This window comes from Terrapene carolina, unplaced genomic scaffold, assembly GCF_002925995.2.
Source record: "Terrapene carolina triunguis isolate 2854851 unplaced genomic scaffold, T_m_triunguis-2.0 Scaffold96, whole genome shotgun sequence".
Classification (NCBI taxonomy): domain Eukaryota; kingdom Metazoa; phylum Chordata; order Testudines; family Emydidae; genus Terrapene; species Terrapene triunguis.
Window position 1 is genome coordinate 12,695,769 of NW_020664447.1, and position 23,707 is coordinate 12,719,475.

Genomic DNA, 23,707 nt, shown 5'->3' on the forward strand with positions numbered 1-23,707 from the left:
CTTCCATAGAGCAGGGGGGACACACGACAGGGCTCAGGACGGAGGGAGCTTCCTGGCAGCAGCTGCCATCTCAGCTTGCTGATCTACTTAAAAAGGCAGTGTACTTAGAGTGGGGTCAGCGTACTTAAAGGAGCAATGTGCATCTCTCTCTCACACACACGGTGTGTGTCTCTGTCTCTGTCTCCCATGCTGTCTCCCCTCCCTCCATTCGTGCTGCCTTGTAGAGTGTGAGGCTACATTAACAACGAGTTAACCCTTGAGGGCTCAGCCAACTGCTAGTTCATCATTTAGCAGTAAGGCATTACCTGGGAAATATCCCTCTGACTTCACCGCCTCAACCAAGCTTCACAATCATCATCGCTGTGTACCAGTATTAAATTGTTTGTTTAAAACTTATACTGTGTGCAGGGGTGGCTCTATGTTTTTTGCCGCCCCAAGCACGGCAGTCAGGCGGCCTTCAGCGGCGTTTCTACGGGTGATCTGCCAGTCCCGCAACTTCGGTGTACCCGCCGCTGAATTGCCGCCGAAACCACGGAACCGGCGGACCTCCCGCAGAAACGCCTCCGTATCCGCGTGACCGTGGACGGCACGCCACTGAAGGCCCCCTGACTGCCGCCCTCACAGCGACCAGCAGGATGCCCTCCACGGCTTGCCACCCCAGGCACGCACTTGCTGCGCTGGTGCCTGGAGCCGCCCGGACTGTGTGTGTGTGTGTGTGTGTGTGTGTGTGTGTGTGTAGTTCTGTTCTGGCTCCAAAGGTTTTGTCTCAAGCCTAACTCTAGTTTCAGTAAATAACCAGGCGTAACTCAGTTACTTTACCTGAGGTTTGATTTGAGAATTCTGTACAACCCATTCAACAGGAAAACTATTTTAGAAATATTTTAGGGAGTTTTAGCGAGACACTACTACCATGTTTGTATCTCTCTGCCTATAACTCCAAGGCTGCCTTACTCACTGTAGGCCTGATCCAACACCCACAGAATCAGAATCAGTGGTTCAGGCTGTATAAGCCCAACTGAATGCAGACAGAGAAAAACTATCAATAATATATTTTAGAAATCTCTAAAAATGACCTAAAATGGATTTTCTGTACAAAATAAAATTGCAGATTTAAGGTCCGGTACCTTCTAAGCTGAGCTAGAAACAATAGCCTTATACTTCAGGAAAGGAGGATTCCTGGCTTTGAAAATGATACCCAACTTCCATTTCAATGTGAGATTTTATACCATAAACTCCTCACTCAGCCAGGACTGAGTACTGAAAGCTAGAGTAATTTGAAGGGAAAAATCCACATTATTCTTGTAAGTTTTTTGTTTTTAAGAAACATTTGTGTATAATATATTGCATACACAAAACCCCCCCTTTTAGATTCTAATGTATAGATCTTGTACAGTACACTCCACATACCTTAACTCTAGAGAATGGACTAATGGAGAGAGAGTGCTCTAAACCGAACAATCCTGAGATTCTCATCTATTCCTTATATGCTACAATAGCACTAACACACCTTTTACGCCACAGGATGGCTTGCACTCAGGGAATTGTGTTTCATCCAATTTTCTTACAAATAATGAACAAGTTCTATCAAGTTTATTGGCACTATCTTTGTGCACACTTTTTTGGTGTAAATTATTTATTCTATTAATTTAACTGCAAACAGTCATGGACCGTGAGCTTACTGTGGCAATTTCATACACATTGGTTGTAGGTTAATTATTTAAAGATTGAGATATCTGTGGTAATGCCAAATAAGTGCCGATCTTATCAGTGAAAAAAATTGGATGCTTCTAGGTTTTTCCAAACTTCAGATCATGCAGCCATTATATGATGCCTACTAAGTTCTGTGTGTTATCACAAAAGAACACAAATGTGGTTTGAGATAGTGCAGGAGTTAACTCCTTTGGTTCCCATTATTTCCTCGGCTGACAAAGAGCTTTGATCCTTGTAAGTCAGCTGGCCAGAGCATGCAAATCTACAAATAGTGTTGCTGTAGTAAAAGGGATGGTGCATGCTGCTTCTGGACATATATGTTATGAGATGTTCCAGTGCTTTAGTTGTGTTGGGCATGTTGAAACTTGCATGCCTAAGATTAAGCACCCAAATCCATTTTTAGGCACCCCCCAAAATGGTCTGATTTTCCAGAGGTGCTGAGCCCCCCCAAAAGACAATGGGATGTGTGGGTGCCCAATACTTCTGACAACCAAGCACATTTATTTGGATATCTCAATATGGATTTTGATGTCCAAAAGTTTGAAAAATTTGGGATTTGAGTATAATTAGATATCTTGAACTCCACATAAGATTGATATTCAGTGTTAGTAACATAGAAAAATTGCACAGTATTCCATTCCTATATAACTGACAAAACATCATTCTCCATCAACATGTGGGTTACTCAGCTCGCAACAGGAAACTTTAACAGTTCACTTGAGGAAGTGCGACTCCGATTAGCATGGGCAGGGAATGAGTCTAAAGAGAGATCACCATCCCCAGCGAGGATAGAACATTGATGTTACAGCAAAGCTGCTCCCTTTCTGTCATCTCTTTTTCTGCAATAATATTACTGCCCTGTGCTGCACCGTACCGTTACACACCTCACACTATTTTCAAACCAGGCCTTCAAAAGGGCTAGAAACGCTACTTTTGATTCTCAGTATATTTTATATCCAGATTTCTGCATCACAACATTTAGAGCGTTTTTTAAAGCTGCAATTACAATTTTTAGAGTTTTATTTATCAGACTATATTTGAGCTTATGCCTAGGCTGTGACCACCTGATTCTGTTATAGCTGTTGTAGTTCCTACGATGGGTGGTCCCAGCTCAAGCCAGCCAGGAAAAACACTGGATTAGTGCATCTCCTAGGAGACTTCACTGACGGAACTCCCATGTAGCACCAGCCCAGACTGTAAGCCTTTCTTTCTTCTCTCCTTCCATAACCTTCAGCAAGATCCTTTCTTGTTTCATAACCTCCAATAGGCCCACTATTCTTACCTCAAGCCTGTGCCTTCTCTGTAACCTCACAGTCATCACCACCACTGCAACCTCAGTGCAACACACTGTTTTTTGTCATCTTAAATGCACACATGTATGACATACCATGTTGAAAACTTCACTGCAGGCAGGGTGTAACGATGCTGCCCTTGGTGGGACACATCTGAGAGTGTCAATTCAGGACAAATTGATTAAAGCAGGGCAGTTACAGCCCAAGGCTGGGGTTCCTGTGCACACCAAGGCAAACCAAACCAGCCAAACAGAGAAGACTTTGGTTTTACCCCACTGGCTAACCATAAGTCACACAAGCAATTCCCTTAGAGACTCCAGTTTCCCAGTATCACCACCAGTGCTACTCATTATGGGGATGAATGGTTATGAAAACCAATACCCCAGTAATAGAAAAAAGATTCTCCTGATCCCAAAGGACCAAGCCCCAGACCCAGGTCAATATACAAGTCAGATCTTACCCACAAATCACGCTGTTGCCAATCCTTTAGAATCTAAAATCTAAAGGTTTATTCATAAAAGGAAAAAGATATAGATGAGAGCTAGAATTGGTTAAATGAATCAATTACATACAGTAATGGCAAAGTTCTTGGTTCAGGCTTGTAGCAGTGATGCAATAACTGCAAGTTCAAATCAAGTTTCTGGAGTACATCCACAGCTGGGATGGGTCATTCAGTTCTTTGTTCAGAGCTTCAGTTTGTAGCAAAGTTCCTCCAGAGGCAAGAAGCAGGATTGAAGACAAGATGGAGGAGATGCAGCAGCCTTTTATAGTCTCTTGCTTTCTTTGTTCCAAAGACAAACTATCCAGCACGTGGCATGGAAAAACCTTAGAGTTCTGTCCATAGGCATGTCCCTGCATTCCTTGCTGAGTCACAAGGTGTATCTGCCTTCTTTCAATGGGTCAGTTATATAGCTGATGGTCCTTAATGGGCCATCAAGCAGGCTAGGCAGTGCTGATGCCAAATTGTCTGGGGTGTCACCCAGAAGCACAGCACAAGTTTGAAATACAGACAGTATAGAGCCAATACTTATAACTTTAAATACAAAAATGATACATGCATACAGATAGCATAATCATAACCAGCAAACCATAACCTTGTCTTAGACACCTTATTTGACCCCCTTTATATGAGATTTGGTGCCACTACAGGACTTTGGTTGCAACAATGATCTATAATGTCGATATGTCGTTCCTGTCGATAATGTCACACAGGGCCCAGCTGGTTTCTAGTCCCTCTGCTGAGCAGCACATGACATGACCAATTTACATCATGTATGCCCCATTATGCTCCTCCCTTAGAGACATTAAGAGTGATCTGAAGGATTAAACTGAAGGCTGGGAGTCTGGAACGCCTCAATTCTAGTTCCAGATCTGTCACTGATTCACTGTGTAACTGGGCAAGTCAAACCAAGCTTCTGTCAGTTTTCCCATCTGTAAAATGAGGATAATAAATAATACCTACTTAACACACTGAATTTTGCAACCTTTATTTCCAGGGTGGCACATCTGTCTGTTGCCACTGTCCTACGATTTTAGTCTCAGATTTTAATCCCCTAATTGCCTGTTCTGATATACTTTTCTTTAGTATTTTACTCCCTCCCCTGGGAAGTGTAAACACTTCGTACATTTATCCCTCACTCTTAGTGGAATTGATAATATTTCTCTCTCTCTCTAGTAATATCTTTTTCTGTTAATTATTTACCCCAGCCATCTTTCACTGGCCTCTTTCCCTTTTTGCACTTAAACTGACTTATCATGTATCATAACCTATATGTTAATCTTTTCCCAGCTTTGCCTTTTTTAAAATCAGTGTAATGCTGTGAGTGGGAGTGGGCAGATCAGAGGTATCACTTCTAGTCTGACAGTAAGGGTTGGTCTCACTGCAGTCACAGGATGCGATTGCAGCATGTGTATACATACCTGAGTGAGTTTTAATATAGCTAGCTCAGGTACCAGAGCAGTGAAACCGCAGCAGCACACTTCAGTGCAAGTATCAGGAGGTAGCCATGTTAGTCTGTATCCACAAAAACAACAAGGAGTCCGGTGGCACCTTAAAGACTAACAGATTTATTTGGGCATAAGCTTTCGTGGGTAAAAAACCTCACTTTTTCAGATGCACCCACAAAAGCTTATGCCCAAATAAATCTTTTAGTCTTTAAGGTGCCACCGGACTCCTTGTTGTTTCAGTGCAAGCTGTACAAACTTGTCCGGAATCGTGGGTAATTACTCCTGCAGCTAGCCTGTGTGGAAGCCCATGCTGCCTTGGTTTCATTGCTCCAGTAGCTGACCTAGCTAGATTAAAGCTAGCACAGGTGTGTCAGTGCGAGCTGCAGTCATTCCCCGTAATTACAATGTAGACATTCCCTAAGACATACTGATCTCCTGCTTTGGTGTTTTCTGAGCTCCCCGGTTCCTCTGAGATTTTTGCCCTTACACTTTTGTATTATGATGGCATCCTCTCCCCAAAAAGAGAACTAATAAAACTCAGCACCCCAGCGAGAGGATAGAACTTTGGACAGTACTTCGATAATGGAGTTGCTTTAGTGGTTATCCAATCACGCAAGAGGCTAGAATTTGATGTTGGTCCATGGCCAACTTCTCAATAGGGATCCAAGGGATGGATACTGAGGGCTTTCAAAAACTCACTTGGGTGGGGTAGAGGTAAACTTCCAGTAATGAGCTTAAAGATTGATTCTGTCAACCTACATTTCATGGAGCTCTGGAAAATAAAACTAAAAGTCATGGAAGAAAGGCTGCAATTGTTGGAAGCTTATGAGGAAGATTAGCTAGGACATGAAGGGAAGTATATAGCAGCTGTAATTAATGGAAATACTCCACTTTAAATATCATATGCCATTAGAATGTGTTAAAAAGCAAAAAGCTGCATTATTTAGAGTGTCCAGCAGGTATGGAGGAGGAAGAAGGCCACAAAGCAATTAATCACAAATTTTCTTTAAATTATTTTAGTTGATCAGACTCGTGATCAACTAATGTACAGAGCCACAGCCAGGGCATGGGCTGTAAGGCCTAGTGGGTGTAACCAGAGTCAGGCCTAGTTGGTAAGGCCAGAGCAAAGGGTCAGAGCCAGAATCAGAAGCCGGGAACCAGACCAAGCCGGGGTCGGAAGCGAGGAACCAGAGCCAAGGGTCAGAGCCAGAAACTCAAATAAGGCAAAGGAACAGGGTCTGTCACAGTAGCTGGCAGGGGATCCACGTAGTTACACAGACAACTTCCTGATGCCCCTCCCATCTTAAGGAGTGCACCTGGACTAATCAGGGATCCCGGGAGCACTGCCAATCAGCCCCTCTGTGGATGACCACACAGATTGCTACTTTGCCAGAGTTGTCAGGTAGTGATGTGGATGCGGCAGTCTTTCAGGGTCCAGCAGCCACAGATTCTAGTCCTATGGAGCCTCACACAGTCCCTTGGCCTTATCCACAGGTCCATCCTGTTGGCTTGAAGCCCTGAATGTACTTATAGAAATGGAAACACGGACTGAAAAAGTCTTCAGAATTACATTATGATAAAAAATAATAATAATGTGGAGTTGATAGGATTATATGAAAGATTTGGAGCAACTGGGAAATGTGCCCACTATCATTACTCTTTATAGACTTATTTTATTAAAAACTGGCTTTGAAGCCTGTGAACAGTAAAAAGGATTTTTTGTTTCCTCAGAACATAAGAATATACACTTTGCTGACCTAGTAAACTGGGATGAAAGAAGAAAATTTCTTTAAATCTGACTTTCGAGGAGTAGGTAGTAGTACAAGATTAACTTGATTATTTATCCTGCAAAGCTGAGAGCCCTGTGTAAGGTGGGGGCGGGGGGGGGGGGAGGAGCTATGCAAACTAATTATGAGTAAGGTATGATTTAGCAATTTAGCTATTTTACCTGGATAGTGAGTTAGAGCAAGAATTGGAAGAGAACTCTTTAAAAACTGAAAAAATTCTTGAATGAGACAATGCAAATCTTGAATATAGGTCCAACATGAGAAGAAAACATTTATGCCAAGCAATAAGTGATGCTTCATAGGACACTAAAATCCTCAATGTTCTCAGGATTTTCAAACATAGAAATATTTATTTTACTGACCCTAGTATGGGCATCTTGGCTAGTCCAATGTTTAACTAGGATGTTTTGCTATAAATTCTATGATCTCTCTCTGGCTGTGAAAGAACCTAAGAGCAACTTACAGGCTATGAACTTGCATGTAGCACTAGAATTCCTCCTGTTTTTAAAGTGTTCCATTTCTGCTAAGTAAAATCTATTATTCATGCCTGAATATTGATAATATACCAGAATTTTCAGAAGACTTCTTGATCCATCGCTAGCTTTGAGTACTCAGCAGCAGACGTCCCAGGGATCAACCACACATCATATATCCATCTCCGCACTGGTCGACCTGCCACCATTCCTGCCATGATAACCTTCTCAAGGTTATTTCCATCTCTACACCTAATGTGACCAAAGCACATAAGTTTATGCATCTTGATTTCTGACAGCAGGGTCTGCTTCTCTCCAGTGATATTTCTCATATAAGTATTTGTCTTGTTTTCTATCCAGGAGGTACACAAAAATCTTCCTTAGCAGCACATCTCAAAGGCTTCAGTTTTATTTTTGTCAGCAGCATTAATTCTTCTTCGAATGCTTGCTTGTGTCCATTCCATGCTAGCTAGGTATGTGCCATGTGCACAGTTGCTGGAGATTTTTCCCTGAGTGATAGCCGTAGGGCCAGCTCTAGCACCCTCTGGAGCCACACACATATGTGCCAGCACCACTGGACCCGCATGCTCTCAGTTCCTTCTTACCACCCATAACAATTGCTGGAACAATCCTTCTTGCTGTGGCAAGGTTTCTTCCCCAATGGTTGGACTTTGTCATATTCTGTATAGTTATCATAGTTAGTGTATATAGTTCTTAGTTAGAGTTAGTATATATAGTAGCGTTAATAGTTTTTCCTGTCGTTGGGGGACTTTTTGCCCCTGGGGCTGGGCATGCCCTGGGCTTCAAGCCATGTGCCTCTTGCTGCAAGCTGATGCCATTTAATGACCCGCACACTAGCTGTTTAAAGTGTCTGGGGGAGTCTTATATCAAAGAGAAGTGCTAGATCTGTAGGACTTCAAACCCCATCACAGAAAAGACAGGGACATTTGGCTGAAATCCATTCTTATGGAGGCAGCCCTCAGACCAGCCTCGGAGCCAAGCCGCTCCAAATTGGATCAGAGTACTTCAGTATCCGTGCGGAGTGCTCCTCTGGCACCATGTTCTTCACAGAATTCTCCAGTGCTGAAGAGAGACAAGCGGGGAGGGACTGATGCAGTGAGACCTGCATCAGGCCACTCATCCTCCCCTGAGCCACTGATGGCTTCGCAGACTCTGCCTAGAGTGCTGAGTCCGGTATGGGACCCACCACCGACTCTCAGGAACAGCCAAGGGGCCATACGGTTGTAGGCCCCCCTCGACACCAGAGGCCTTTCAGACGGCGAAGGATCTGCTGTCCTTCCCGATCCCACCAACCCCTCAAGGAACCCCGCCGGGTAGGGCGACATGGGTCAGAAGGGAACAAGGTCTGGCAAGCTCCATCCTGGTACTGACCACCGTGGCACTGTCTGGAGGCAAGTCCTCCATGGTACCAGTGCATTGGTCACCATCCTGGCACTGGTCTCCAATCTCTCAGCACCGCCTGGTGGCAGAAGCAGGTACTGCACTGCCATGGTCTACAAGGGAAGAATATTCTTCGGAGGGCAAAGAGGAATCCTTCACTCCAAACCTCAAAGACCTACCCATCCTCCAGGCCTCCAGATTTTGGTACTGGTACTTCCATGGCACTTGGCTGCCAGGCCACTGGCCAATGCAGTGGCGGTACTGGAATCCCTGAGGGTTCCCCCCAGTACCAGCACCCAACTTGTGGCTAGCTTAGAGGAGTGCAAGACAGTGGCCAGGACCTCCCTTCAAGCAGCTCTGGATGCAGACAACTTGGCAGCCTGGACTATGGCATTGGCAGTCACCATGAGGTGCTTCTCATGGCTTCAATCATCTGGCCTTCCTCACAAGGTTCAGCAGTCTGTCCAGGACCTCCCTTTTGAAGGCTCCTCCCTGTTTTCCAATCAGACGTACTCGAAGCTCCAGAGCCTCAAAGACTCAAGACCTACATTTATTCCTTAGGCCTTTACATGTTGCTAGCCTCCAGGAAGCATTTCAGGCCCCAGCAGCCTCCCAGGTTCATGGCACCTGCCAGGCAGGAGCCCAACAGAAGAAAGGGGAAAGGTTATAAACAATGACAACCCCACCCTTCTACCTCAGCCTCCCAGTCGGGCTCTCATAGATATTTCAGTGAGGCCAAGCGGGCCTTTTGAAGATACGCCCAAGGGCGTTATACCAGTCTCAACTCCAGATCCGACCCCATTTTTGTTTTTTGGACTACCTGTCACCCTTCAGTCTAGCGTGGTCATAGATAACATTGGACCATTGGGTACAGACTACAGTAACAGTCAGTTAACCCTTCAATTTTCATCCATCCCTCCCTCCCAACTCCTTCCCCCTTTCCTCTTCAGGGACCCTTCTCACAAGCAGCTTCTCATTCAGGAGGTGCAAGTCCTCCTACATGTGGGGGCCATGGAGGCAGTTCCTCAAGACTTGAGAGGGGGAAGGGGTTTTACTCCTGATATTTCCTAATCCTGAAGGCCAAGGTGGTCTACAGCCTATCCTGGACCTGTGTCACCTCAAGAAATATCTCAAGAAACTGAGGTTCTGCATGGTCTCTCTGGCCTCCATGATTCTGCCCCCTCCTTCCCCTCTTCTCCCCACTCCCCCCCAGAGCCAGGAGACTGGTACTCTGCCATCAACATAAAGGACGCCTATTTTCACATCTCTATTTTCCGCAGCCACCGAAGATTCCTCAGGTTCATAGTTGGGCAATGCCACTACCAATTCACTGCTCTTCCCTTCAGTCTATCAGAAGTCCCACAGGTCTTAATAAAGTATATGACAGTGGTGGCAGCCTTCCTCAGGCATTGAGGCATGCAAGTCTACCTGTATCTTGATGACTGGCTGATCAAAGTTTGGTAGCAGGCTCAGGTGTGGCACAGCATCTGCACAGTATGGGCCACCTTCCAGGCGCTGGGCTGTTGATAAACGAGCAGAAGTCAACCCTGGTCCCAGTTCAGAGAATAAAGTTAGTTGGGATAGTGCTCAATTTGACCCGGGCCAAAGCTTCCCTACCGGAAGCCTGTTTCCAAGCTATGTCGGACCTGATTTCCAAGGTCACAGTCCACCCACTAATGATCATTCAGGTCTGTCTCAAACTGTTGGGTCACATGGCAGCATGTACCTACCTGCTGCAGCACACAAGACTACACCTCAGACCCCTTCAGATGTGGCTGGCGTCAGTCTACTCCCCGAACAGATACCACCTGGACTCAATAGTCACGATTCCGCCTCCAGTCCTCGCTTCACTGGCCTGGTGGAGAGACCCAAAATCTGTAATGAAGGGGTACCCTTTGTTGCCCCTCATCTGTCGGTAACCTTAGTCTCGGACACATCAGACCTGGGATGGGGAGCCCACCTCGATCCCCCCATGGGACTTAAACCTGGTCCTGTCGAGGCTCACAGGGCCTCCCTTCGAGCCGTTAGTATCATGCCCCATACTGCTTCTCTCTTGGATTGTGTGTGTGTGTCTAACAATGGATTCAGGTAATGTCTCTTTAAACAAAAGCTCACTGTTGTAATGTTTTCTTTCTGATATGTACATGACAAGAATTTGTAAACCTGTTAATGCTTCCTAAATGAATATATATATATATAATATGGATATGGATTCAAGAGCAAAACCATCGCCCAGTTTTAAAAAGTTTGGCTTCAGGTTTATGTGAATGGAGTGAATTGTAACTACCATGACCACCAGCAAGGATGGTGAGGTGTGTTCAAAAGTGGTGATCAGTGAAAAAAGTAAATCTGTGTTTGAGAACCTTTTTATAGTTAAGTAATTCTCTTCTCTCACTCACTCTACATTCACTCTACATCTCTTCTTCCAGCATTCTGCTTAGTAGCTGTTTGAGAATATACTAATAAATTAGCCCATCTCATGATACCCACTGTCAAGGAGTTGGTGGCAAATTGTCGATTGGATGGTGAATGTCCCCAGGGTGGAAGTTGCCATCGTACATCTCAACTGAATTCCCAAAATGCACGTACAGTTTTTTCATTTACCGTAGTTTTGATTGAAACAACCAATTTAAGATGCCTGAAAGGAAAAACATATTAAAATATTTAAAGTCATCAAATATTTCATAGTAATAATACATGATGCTGATTAAAGTAATGGACTATAGAATAGTATGGTTCCAGTGCTGGTACTGCTTATATATGAATGTCTTATAACTAGAGCTGTCAAGCGATTAATCACTTTGTTAAACAATAATAGAATACCATTTATTTAAATATTTTTGGATGTTTTCTACATTTACAAATATATTGATTTCACTTATTACACAGAATACAAAGTGTACAGTGATCACTTTATACTTATTTTTGATTACAAGTATTTGCACTGTAAAAAACAAAAGAAACAGTATTTTTCAATTCATCTAATACAAGTACTGTAGTGCAATCTCTTTATCATGAAAGTTAAACTTACAAATGTAGACTTATGTACAAAAAAACTGCATTCAAAAATAAAACAATGTAAAATTTAGGAGCCTGCAAATCCACTCAGTCCTACTTCTTGTTCAGCCAATCGCTCAGACAAACAAGTTTGTTTACATTTTGAGGAGATAATGCTGCCCGCTTCTTGTTTACAATGTCACCTGAAAGTGAGAACAGGTGTTCCTATGGCACTGTTGTAGCCGGCATCGCAAGATGTTTACATGCCAGATGTGCCAAAGATTCATATGTCCCTTCACACTTCAACCACCAGCACATCGCTTGCCCGCGCCGCTTCTCGCCGCCCCCATTGGCCTGGGACGGCGAACCGCGGCCAGTGGGGGCCACGATCGCCGAACCTGCCATGTCAGCAGGTAAATAAAACTGGCCCGGCCTGCCAGGGTGCTTACCCTGGCGAGCCGCGTGTCGAACATTGCTGACCCCTGTTATAACCAAATAGTGGGTCGATCCCTATTTCATTCCTTGTATCTTTTCTGCTAAGCCTACTGGAGAGAAGCTTGCAATGGATGTGGCATGAAGTCCAACAACCTACTTCTAGGCCCAGGTCTCTCCCTTGCCTGCAGAGAGAACTCCCAAAGCAATTAGAGTTCTGTCAAAGTTTCTACTGTCTCTCAAGAATGGTGAATTTAATTCTCTTTTTTGTGGAGAAGATGGTGTAGTTTTGCAGAAAATTAGTTCTTTACTTTAATTCATATCTTCTGCAAAACCAAACTCACTGAAATCCTGTAATAACTCAACATACCTAATATACTGGGCTTTATTCAGTATTTGTTGTTTTGTTTCTACTGAGAATGCCCTACTTACACAGCAGACAAGGATCTGAATAAAGGCACAAAAAATGACTCTGTCTTACTGAGCATTCTAAGAGGCACATCCCCTTGAGCACAATGCAAATCTTGAAACTTACAAGTGGAAGGACTGTACTTTAATACAAAGTCTATAATGGCATCCAACATATTATTGAACTGTTTTTCAGTTTCCTTTTTCATGCTGCTGGTAGCACAAAGCTGGGGCTGTGCTATAGGAAAACTCAGACTTACACTAGTGGTGCTTGAGTTTCAGATCTAAAGCACTCCTTTGTCTGGACTGCCTCCCTTAACTTTGTTCAGAGAGCTCTTAGACCATCCAAATGAAAATGAGGGCACGTGCCTGATTTGGGTGGAACCACAGTGATCTGAGAGGTTTGAAATAAAAGGAGTTGACAGATTTGGGGGTTTCCTGTTGGAATCTAACCTTTAAAAGACTCTCTAGAGACTAACACTTTGTCTTTCATTGAACTGAGTCCTCTCATTTTTACCGAAGGACGTGTTATTCTTTAGTTTAAAATGTTAAACTGAGATTCCATCTGCCAGTTTCAGAAGTAGGTCAGTATTTGATAACTGTATGTAATAGAATTAGTTTTTGCTAGAATCCTCTCTTGCTGTCCTTCACGAATGTGCTTACCATCCCTCCCAATTTTCCTAAGCATGCACATTCCATTGCGGAGAAGAATTTTAGTCTCCTCTATTTTATTTTTTTTAAACTGTCCCCCACGATGGAGGTGGAGCTTTGTTATGTGTGTTTGGTTTTTGTTTTGTTTCCATCTGCTAAAACAGCTTCCATCCAGCTACAGATATGGGGCTAAACTGGCGTAAACAGTGACAATCCCCACTGATTTCAGTGGGAAGTGCACTCACTTATTTCAGGGCTGAATTCTGTGTCTTGCTTCATTGTCATGAAAAGTGCAATCTGTGATCCTGTGGAAATCTCTGCAAATGCTTAGAGTATATTCAGAGAACATTTAAATATATTTGGTTTAATTCTCAAGTCTAACACCCAGCTCATTTTCAATGTGGTCCATCATTCTGGTATGACATTACTGAAAACCTTCTGATTAAAGCCAGCTCTCTTATGCATACTTTACCTCTGTGACCTATGAGTAGCTTGAAACCATTTGAACTCCCTCTAAATTGGATTCCCCTGGTTGTGAGTGTTACTGCCTGTCAGTTCTATGTCAGTTGGATGGAAATCTTGCTGCAGAGGATGAAAGTTCATGGCTCAGTATTAATCTACTGGGCAAACTACATCTATTGCTTTCAGTTTTCTTGAAATATAGTTTCTGATGACCTCTGACAGGTAAAATGCAATATAGAATGTTCTAATATTCATTTTTAGTGGGGATATTTAAAATGTAGCATGTGTCACACATGTATGCCAAATAAATACTATGAGAGACAATATTAAGAACACCGAGAAATGGCTATTGAAAATGAAGGCCTTATTAATATAACATGTTTGGGACTATTTCTATGTTATTGTCTTTTTCTCCATACAGAAAACAATGAGCTTTTCTTATAAAGGAGGCCCTCTCCTGAGAAGCCAGTCCTGGTTCCCTTGATATCAAGCGAAGCAGGATTGGGCATCCAAATTGGTAAGTGAAAGTGACTCTCAAAAATACCTGGAGCAGCACTACTTCCAAAAGTGGCAGGATAAGTCACGAGGGTGCTTGTGCAGTGTGTCCTCCACACACACATGTGAACATTTAATTTACCATCAACAAATGTTTAAAAAGAGAATTTGTACAGAATATTGCAGCCCAGGTGACACAATAATTAACCCAGAAAGGGCCTGATTGCCCTTGTACAACAATTTGGCAGCGTAAAGGAGCCCTAAACTGGGAGCAAATTACATTTATGCCCCCTTTAAGTCAGTGGAAAGGGACCTAAGTGTAAATGAAAAACCATCCAGGTCCAGCCCAAAGAATAGAATAGGTGTGGGTTTGTAAACCTAAGGCTCAATCCTACATCTGTGTAAGTCTATGTTAAAATTCCTGCTGATTTCAGTGGGAGCAAGGTCTGGCCCTTGATTACTATCTTATTCATTGAAATATGGGAAGCAGATCCTGCATTCCTTGCACACTCAAAATTGCATTTGAAGTCAATGGAATCAACAGGATTGATCTCTAACTGCTTATCTTGGCAAAACCAGTGTCACTTAATACAAATGATGCTCCTAAAGTACGAAGCATGGATCAAATTCATCCTTGGCATAACAGGGTTTCAGTCCTATTGAAGTCAACTGGAAGAAGTGACACTTCTGCCAGGGCTGAGTAGAGCCCTGTGTGCATAGAGAACTTCAGATATCAACACCATGTGAACATAGAAAGCTTAAAGCAAAAGACCTATTAATCTAAACACCATTATGTTTAGCTTCTTATACTCTTCACCTCTTTAAAAGGATTTTCCTTTTAAAAAACATGACAATTCTGACAAACCAGATAGAATACCAATTCTGGCAAACCCTTGCCGTGCTGCCATTTGGTTTCTCTCAGACACTGCCAACAATAAATGAATAAACAATTTTTTAAAAAGTGATGGGATATAATGTTGATATAAATAAGGGTGGGTGTAATTCTAGATGTTGACTATGTGATCATTCCTTGTACAGGACAGGAGCATATTTTCCCATGAGTTCTGTGTTTGAATCCAGACTGTACATATGCACTCATTGTGACATTTTTTTCCTGTGAGCCACATGCAAAAGTAAAGTTGTGAACTCATATCAAGTGCAAAAGAATTACAGTCCAAAACACGGGGGAGGGAGTTCTTCTCTATCAATAGCTCTATTGCTGCAGTTGAATCTAAGGCAGTGGAACCCCTCATGGGTGCAGAGGTCCTTCTATGTAGCTCTGATAGACGGGCTGGGGCCTAGTGTGTTAAGTCCTTGGCTCTGAGACCAGAAGGCAAATAAAAATAATGTAAACATTTTTGTTTTTAAAATTTCATGATTTTTTAAGCCAAGCTCATGATTTTGGGAGGCCTGTTTCATGATTTTTTAATGCTTGGGTTTGGCAATACTGAGCTGATGCAACATTAGTGTTATGAACTGTCAAGCCTAGTGCAAAAAAAAAGTGATACAAAAGTGCAGAGGATAGATGCATGTTTTAGAATATCTTATAGTATGTCTAACATGTATTTGGCCTACTAGGGAGCTTTCCAAATTCTGAATCAAAATTAGCAAAGAGTACATTGGATTGATAGTGGTGATCTTGTCCTTCATTTCTCTTTTGTTCTGATTGTTGACTTGGGATAGAGAAACCCCAAATATGAAGAGATAACCTGCCTTAAGTACTAAATGCTGCATTTTCTGATAGTACTGACAAGTTTCAGCTTACAATTTACTTTGTATGTTAATAAATTGGGAATAAGAAAAATTATTTAATTCATACAGGATGGAAAATAGAGTAGTAGGTTTAAATGTATTTGTTGCTTATACAGCACCTGGCTAAGAATAATGTGTGCTTAAGAAAAAGTTCCCAATATACAGTGCAGTACAGACATTTCTATATCTGATAAGTCACAAATAAAAGGTCTGATCAGGGGAAACCCAGAGCATCTACAACTTCTGATGTTATCAGTGACAATTGGCATTTCCTCATTTCCATGAGGAACGCACAGATATTGCTTGCAGACTTACGTGGGATGAAGGGGACTCCTCTCTCGCTACAAACTAGAATCCAAACTGCAAACACCTCTACACTTGCAGAAAGTTGTGATCTGAATGTGGATCCTATCATTGCTGTTCAGCCCGGCTCTAATTTTTTTTCTTTGCCTCCTTCCTTACCTTTTTCACTCTGTTTTTCCTACTCTCTTTATTTTATTCTCACTCTCCTTTCTTTTTTCCACAGGTGAGAGGCTTTCCAGACTACTGTGATCAGTGACAGACATCTCAATGTGACTACTGGGGTTTTACAAAGAGACAGTGTGGTTCTGCTTCGCTCAGCCACTTGCTTTCAGACTATGGCATGTGCAAGTCTGAAAGCAAAACTGGAATCAACATGAATCCTAGACAAACTAAAAGATACCTTGGTAAAATTCTAAATGATCTTGATTTTTATAGACTGCTTCTGCTTTGGATGGCAGATTTTACAATGAAAGCATTGTTTTGAATTCTCAGTAATAACACTATTAAATACGACCTATGGGGTCAATATGTCTGAAAAACAAAATTATACAGAAAGGTTCCTGAAATTCAGAGTTTGGTCTGAACGGTGAATTGGCAGAGAAAAAATGACTTTTAATACCTTGGTTTTGAGATTTCCTCCCATGTAAAGATGACATCAAAAGCCCAGAAACTCATGCCTGGATTGCTTTTAGAAGCCTGTATGTATTGCCTGGAAATCTTCTCAAGATTCCACTCATTCTTTTTTCTAATAAGCCTCCTATCTTTCCACCCTTTTATAGGAAGAAATCTTCAAGCTGTTTATTAATTCAAGTTGTACTCAAGCCCATTGACAATTATTTTATATAAAACGGTGTGATGAAATTTCTCAAATTGAACTTTAAAACACAGTACAAAACTTGCTTGTGGCATTTTTTGTTTAACCACTTACAAATCTTCTTTAATTCATACTATCTACACCTCACATTGGTGTTGTGGGGAGTAATTAATGTTTATACAGTGCTTTGAAATTGTAATGAAAAGAAAAAAGTGCTAACTATTGTAAATGATTATTTTGATATTAGTATTTTTCTTTCATACATAAATAAAATCTTGATGCAGTTTTAATCAAACTCTTGATATTAATTTTTAACCTATTCTAGCGTTTTCTCCCCCTGCCCCATTACTTCCTGACTATTGTTCAGCTCTGAGAGTATGCTGCTAAATGGCAGCAGGAATAACATACATAGCTTGCTGTCTATCATCTGCATTCCCTTTGCATTAGGTGTAACGCTGGCATGAAAATCAGAGCCCCAGCTCCAATTTTTCCAGCTGTCTCTGTCTCCCTGTGATCTTTTGGTATAAATTTTCTGGCATGTCTTTGAATATACAGGCTTACACCCCTTGATTGTACCTAGGCATGTCGCCAGCTCAGAACATGGATAAATCTGAACAGAATCATTGACTATTTTGAACATCAGTAATTGTAGTGAGCTTAGTGACATAGTTGAGCCCTAAAAAAACAAAACAGAAAAACAAACAAAAAATCAGAATGTCTTTTTTTTTCAAATTTATGTATAGTTTAGGTCTGTTTTGATTTCATCCAGATGTAGGAATATCAGGATCTCCTCAGTGTAGTCTTGAAGTTGTCTTTATGAAGTCCCTTAACTCCTTCATGAATTGCTAACTTTTAGGCAATTTGTGCCATCTTACTTCTGAGGTTACATTCTTTCTCTCTTAATAAATAATTACTTTAAATTCTGTAATATATGTTCTATTTTGGTCTCTTTCTGTTCCCGTGAGGGCTTGAGCTATAGCCAGGATTTACACTGGCCACTGCAAAGTGTTCTGAGTAGGCACATGGCTAGTGTAGACAGGCTACAGCGCCAGGACCAAACATGACATTCCTTGTGAAAAGCCTGTGCCAAGCTGTAGGTCTGAACAGTTTAGGGGAGACATGATGTCACTGTCTACCTAATGTTAATTTGGACAGTATTTTTGTTGTATTTTTAGGTGTTGGTTTCAAAAATAACAATAAAAAAATGATCATCTACATTTCCTTAATTTTTTAGTTTACTATGTGGTTGCACAGCTCTTGCCCTGCATTTCTCATGTACTGGTAGTATTTCTGTTTCATTATTTTTCAAGCACTGTTTGATGACACTGATTTAGCAGTTTCTCACAGTTCACTGCTTCAGTTTTCATCAAATTATACTTCTAGTTACACTAGACACTTTCATCATCAATTTCCATATGCCTCAAAGACATGTAGGGACCAGTTTGCCAACACTGAACTCAAATGCTAGACAATAACTAGAGTAGAATAGTTTCCTCATAGAATGCCTGAGACAAAGGGCTTAGAACTCCACACTTCTTCCTTGTAGCAGGCAGTTTCTGCTTCTAAATGCCCAAAATCTAGACACAGATAACTGCTAGAGAATATTCATTTTAGTGTCAAATCAAAGTGTAAAAATGAGCACTAGCCAGAGATTAATCTTACTATGGTGTAGGAACCTTTCCCAATTCTTCATAGGAACCTACCTTCCATGAAGGTTCACTTCATGTGAATTAAACCTTAGTTCTCTCTCCACAGGATAGAAGCATCGTGAGCAGCCTACACCATATTTTCTATATAACAAGTGAAATGTTTATTGCATGTATATTATAGTAAGTATGATGTTTCATATTTATAATGATTATGATTTCTGCCTTCAGGATCTAAGCTATTTGAAGCTTCAGATCATTGGTGCTACTGGCAAAATTCAGGAACACTAAGAGCCAAGAATTGTGGGGCTATAAAAAATGACCATGGAAAGACTTCTCTTCCTTTTTCTCTTCATTAGAGCTTGTTCATTTTGTTTATGGCTAAAATTAAGACCAATAACTGTATGGAGATCAATTGGGAGATAGTTCCACATTCTGATACTTACTCCCTTAGAAAACTTTTAGTGATATTCACTCTACAATTTCATTTTCTATAAAGGGAGCCCTGCACATGAGCAGAATTTGTCCCATAAACTAGAACTGAATGTAAAAATGCTGGAGACTGTCAGTCATGCATCCATCAAAAACATAAAGTTAATTATGCAAAGCATAAAATGAAGCAATGATGCCCACATATCTGAATGTAACAGAGGTTAATCCTGACTATCTGTTGACAATGATTGTCATCAATAGGTTGTTTTTCAAGTGTAGACTGGATTTAAATCTGAAAGGGAATATCCCTTAAAATAATCTTCAGGACTGTTACAAAACAAAAGCACTGTGAGTGAATCTGTATGGCAGATTTTGCAATTGTTCCATATGTGGAACTCCCACTGATGTCAAGGGAAGTTTCACATATGAAATGAGTGCAATATGTGCAATGGAGAGCCACACCGAGAGGAGAATTTTACTCTAACGGTAGGAATGTTGGTTCAGTAAGTCTTTCTTTTACTTAGTGCACATAGCGTAATATGAACTGTCTTCATCTATGCTTGACTTCTCTTACTAAAATCAGAAAGACATAGCCAGAGTAGGAGCATGAGACAGAAGCTCTCTGAGTTGGTTGTGGCTTCCCAAGACTCTGATCATTTTTGAGTGGAAATGTAATGTGATTAGAGGGTTTTAGTCAGTACAGTATGCCTCTCTGCACTGGCTCAGAACCCCTGTTCAGTGCTGCTTCTGGGTTGAATAATCTACATGATGAAGAGGGAGGGGACTGTTGCATAGGTCAAAGGTCAAGCACTATTGATGTTCATGATAATGATCTTTGTTGTATGAGTGTGCACTTGATTTCTGTCAAAACCTAGAGTACTGGAACTTTCCCCTACAGTAGGTATGTATGTTAGCTGTGAGAGTGGCTGGGCTGCAGCCAAAAAAAGGTGAAATTACTGTTATGATATATTGGCTCTGTTGCCTGTATTGCAGCAAAGTCAACCCTTTTGAGCATCTTTAATCCTCCCACTTTACATCTGCAAATAAGTGGTCATTTGAGAGAACTGATTTAGTGAACAGTGTATGCATCTGTCATCTACTTAACAGATAACTGATACAGAACAAGCAGGAAGTTTGGACACCCAACATTACTTTTAAGCAGGATTCTTTTGCCTTTTGTGTTCAAGACCTGAAAGTGAACTGCCACAGACTGTTGACCAGAAGGCAACCTCCAAACATCTTTCCTCCGGTCATGGTCCGTCTTTCCCACATTTCACTAGGTTTCACTGTCTGTGGACCCTAAGTGCTCCTGATGTAATGTCCGTCCAATAACTACCATGTGTGAATCAACGTTAACATTTTTACAGTACATGTGTATTTATAAAACTGAAGTAACTATATACCCAGTTTACCAAGGAGTTATAAATCACTCTGATTTCCTTTGTATTTTTAAAAATAGTACTCAGCAGCATATTCAGAAGACCAAAAATTCGCTGCAGTACTTTCTTATCTGGGTGCATTTACGGGTAGATACACTTCTGAAAATTTCAAATGTAAGTGATTAATCCACAGATTTTTACATTGCTTTATTATTTTTACAGAGAACAAGTGGGAATATTCCAATTAACTAATTTAATTTAATAGGAGCAAGGCAGCAGATGACCATTATCTTGTGACAAAGTTCTGGTCCACTGAATGTAAAAAGAATGCCCAGAGGAAACTGGTGATATTTCCTTTGGTAGCCTTACTCGATGCTCTATCAGCATTACAATGATGTATCCCTCCCTGACTGAGGATGCTGACAGCACATATGAGAGTCACATCCCTGTGAGAATTGTCCCCTTCTCAGAGTCCTGGACTGCTTAAATGGGCAGAGAGAAAGATGGACCTTGGGTCCTTTCCTAAGATGCAGTGTTTGCTGGAATGTTCAACAGCTTAGTTTCTGGAGCTTGTTTTTGTGAGAGGGGGGAAATCAAATAAAACTACAAACCAGAAGAAACGATAGCGGAATGAGATTACAAAACCCTAAACCTTGGACACAAAGTAGCATTCATTTTTTCAGGGTTCAGTTAGCTGCTGTTTCTTCTTGTTCTATTTATTTTCTTAGTTGAAAGCACTTTTAAGAGCTATAAGAAGATAGTCTGGATAGCTTGTAGTCTGAACCCTCTGACTTCTGACCTTATTCTGTATGTACTAATTGTATTCATATAGTCAACCAAACTGCCGGGGCCGGCTCCAGGCACCAGCGCAGGAAGCAGGTGCTTGGGGCGGCCAATGGGAAGGGGCCGCACGTCCAGGTCTTCGGCGGCAATTTGGCGCCGGGTCCCTCAGTCCCTCTCAGAAGGAAGGACTGGCCCCCGAATTCCCGCCGAAGAATGAAGCGGCGAGGTAGAAGTGCTGCCGATCGTGGTTTTTTTTTCTTTTCTTTTCTTTTTTCTTCGCCGCTTGGGGCAGCAAAAAAGCTGGAGCCAGCCCTGCAAACTGCCTATCAAATATGCACATTTTCAGGCTATAAAATGTGGAAAAAACAAAACCCAGTAGAGATCTTCCTAGATCTAACATTAGATCTTCTCTCTCGGATGTGATGACTGATCCAATGTGTTAGTGTTTGCTTTAATTGTCTCCTCTTCCCCAATTACTTAAAAATATATCCTTTTTACCAGATATGTGGGCCTGTATCCAGTGTAATCCATGGCCAAATCCCACTGACCTCTGTGTGAATGTGATCAGACCATTGGCCTTTGTTGTAGAGTTCTACTTGTAGAGTTCTTACTTGAATATGTTGCTACTAATTAAAGATCACTTGGGGATAACCAGATTCCCAGATCATACCTTTCTTCAAGCAAGAATCCTTAACTCTCTAACCTTAAGATGTCAGAACATTGTAAACACTAAAGCAATACAGAATGTACAGAGTATCTCTTCAGTGTTGCATCCAAACCAAAAGAAACTTTCAGTCACACTGGGTAGCACTTTACTGCAGAAGTAGTCCCATTGAAATAAATGGCGCTGTTCATGGAGTAAGGCACTGAGTAAGGATGGCATAATCTGACCCATAGATTGTATGCTCTTTGGGGCAGGAATTGTGTAATCGTGTATGTCTATCCAGTACTGCAAACACATACCAGTACTACGATTTAAGTCAGAGTCTGAGAGCTCATTTCTTTCTTTCCTTATGGAAGATGTGCAAAACTTTTCTTTGTTTCGGAAAACCATCCTTAAAGACTTTAAAAATGCTTTTCTTGTACAGTTTCACAGATGATTTGGAGAGACTTTCCAAAGTGACTGATGGAGTTAGGTGCACAAGTCCGTTGACTTTCATTGGGGGTTGTGTCCCTAACTTCCTTGTGCACTTCTGAAAATCCTACCCTCCTTTCTTCTGTTTGCCAGAGATAAAATACAGTGGTATTAAGCAGTGGGACTGCGATGGGATGACAAGGGGAGCTTCTATAGCACCTATTTATTTTACAAAATAATGAAATCTGTAATGAAACTTTTAATAGGCATCAGCCTAGTCCGTGTATTTCTTGTAGTTCATTTTAAATTAATATAAGTGTAAAAAAAAGTGTCTACAGTCTAAAAACATGGTTACGTAGATCTTTTTTCCCATTAGAACTAGGAAGCATTTATGTAAACAAAAGCTGTTTGTTAGAACCTGAAGAACATTTTTAATTAAATCAAACCTGTGGCAAACCACTTGTTTACTTTTTCTATTCCCAAATGTATACCCTTAGATAATCTCATCAACATTTGTATTAATAAATCAAAATCCCCAGTCGAAATAAAGACAGATTTACCACAGTTTTTCTATTCTTGCTTATCTTGCATTCTTGTGTTTAATTTTTTCAGGAACTTAACACTTCTTTATCAATTAAGGAAGAAAGGCGGGAAAACAAAATAGGAAGTTGTATTCCCAAAACCACTTTAATCAATCTAAGAAGATTTGCTCTGCTGGAACAACCTCAGGACCACATCTATTCCTGTTTCACATCCTTCCAGAGTAGCCACTGATCTCTGGTGCCCTCATTTTTAACCAGTGATCACTTAAGAACATTTTGGCCCCAATTCCTTCCTCCTTCCTTGCACTGTCAACTTGACTAATGATTACTCAAAAATTCTTGCCACTCCTCTGTGCATATAAGAGAATTGCCTAGGAGGCCCAGAATTGTCATAAATTAATTCGTTTATTAAAAGAATTTGGGGTCCAATGGGTCCCCATTTGACTGGAAATGTTGCATTTCTCAGAAACATTTTCAGAATCGTGATCCGGATGACTGGGTAATGACTTAGCACTTATAGACTGAAATGTGTGGGTGGAAGCAAAGTGATCTGCAAGTTGAGTAAATATATGCCCTCAATTTACAGATGAGGAAACTGAGGAACAAAGAAGTGCCCAAGGTGAGGCAAATCAGCGAGAGAGCCAGGAATAGACAGCACCTGTCTCTTCTGATTCTCAGTCCTGTGCCCTATCCAGATACCTCAGGGCAATATTTTTCCAGTGTTTCCATATGTTTCTCTGAAGTTCAGTACTTTAAATGCCTTTATTTGGTGAGAAGGAAGACTCACTTGTTTGAGGACCATTTTAGCCAAAACAAATGAAATCTCTTTGGGGCCTTACAATGCTCACCCTAAATAAGCCCAGAAGAGCCTTATGACCAGGCTTGAAAAAACTCCTGTGACTTAATATGTTTTAGGCTGCTTAGTG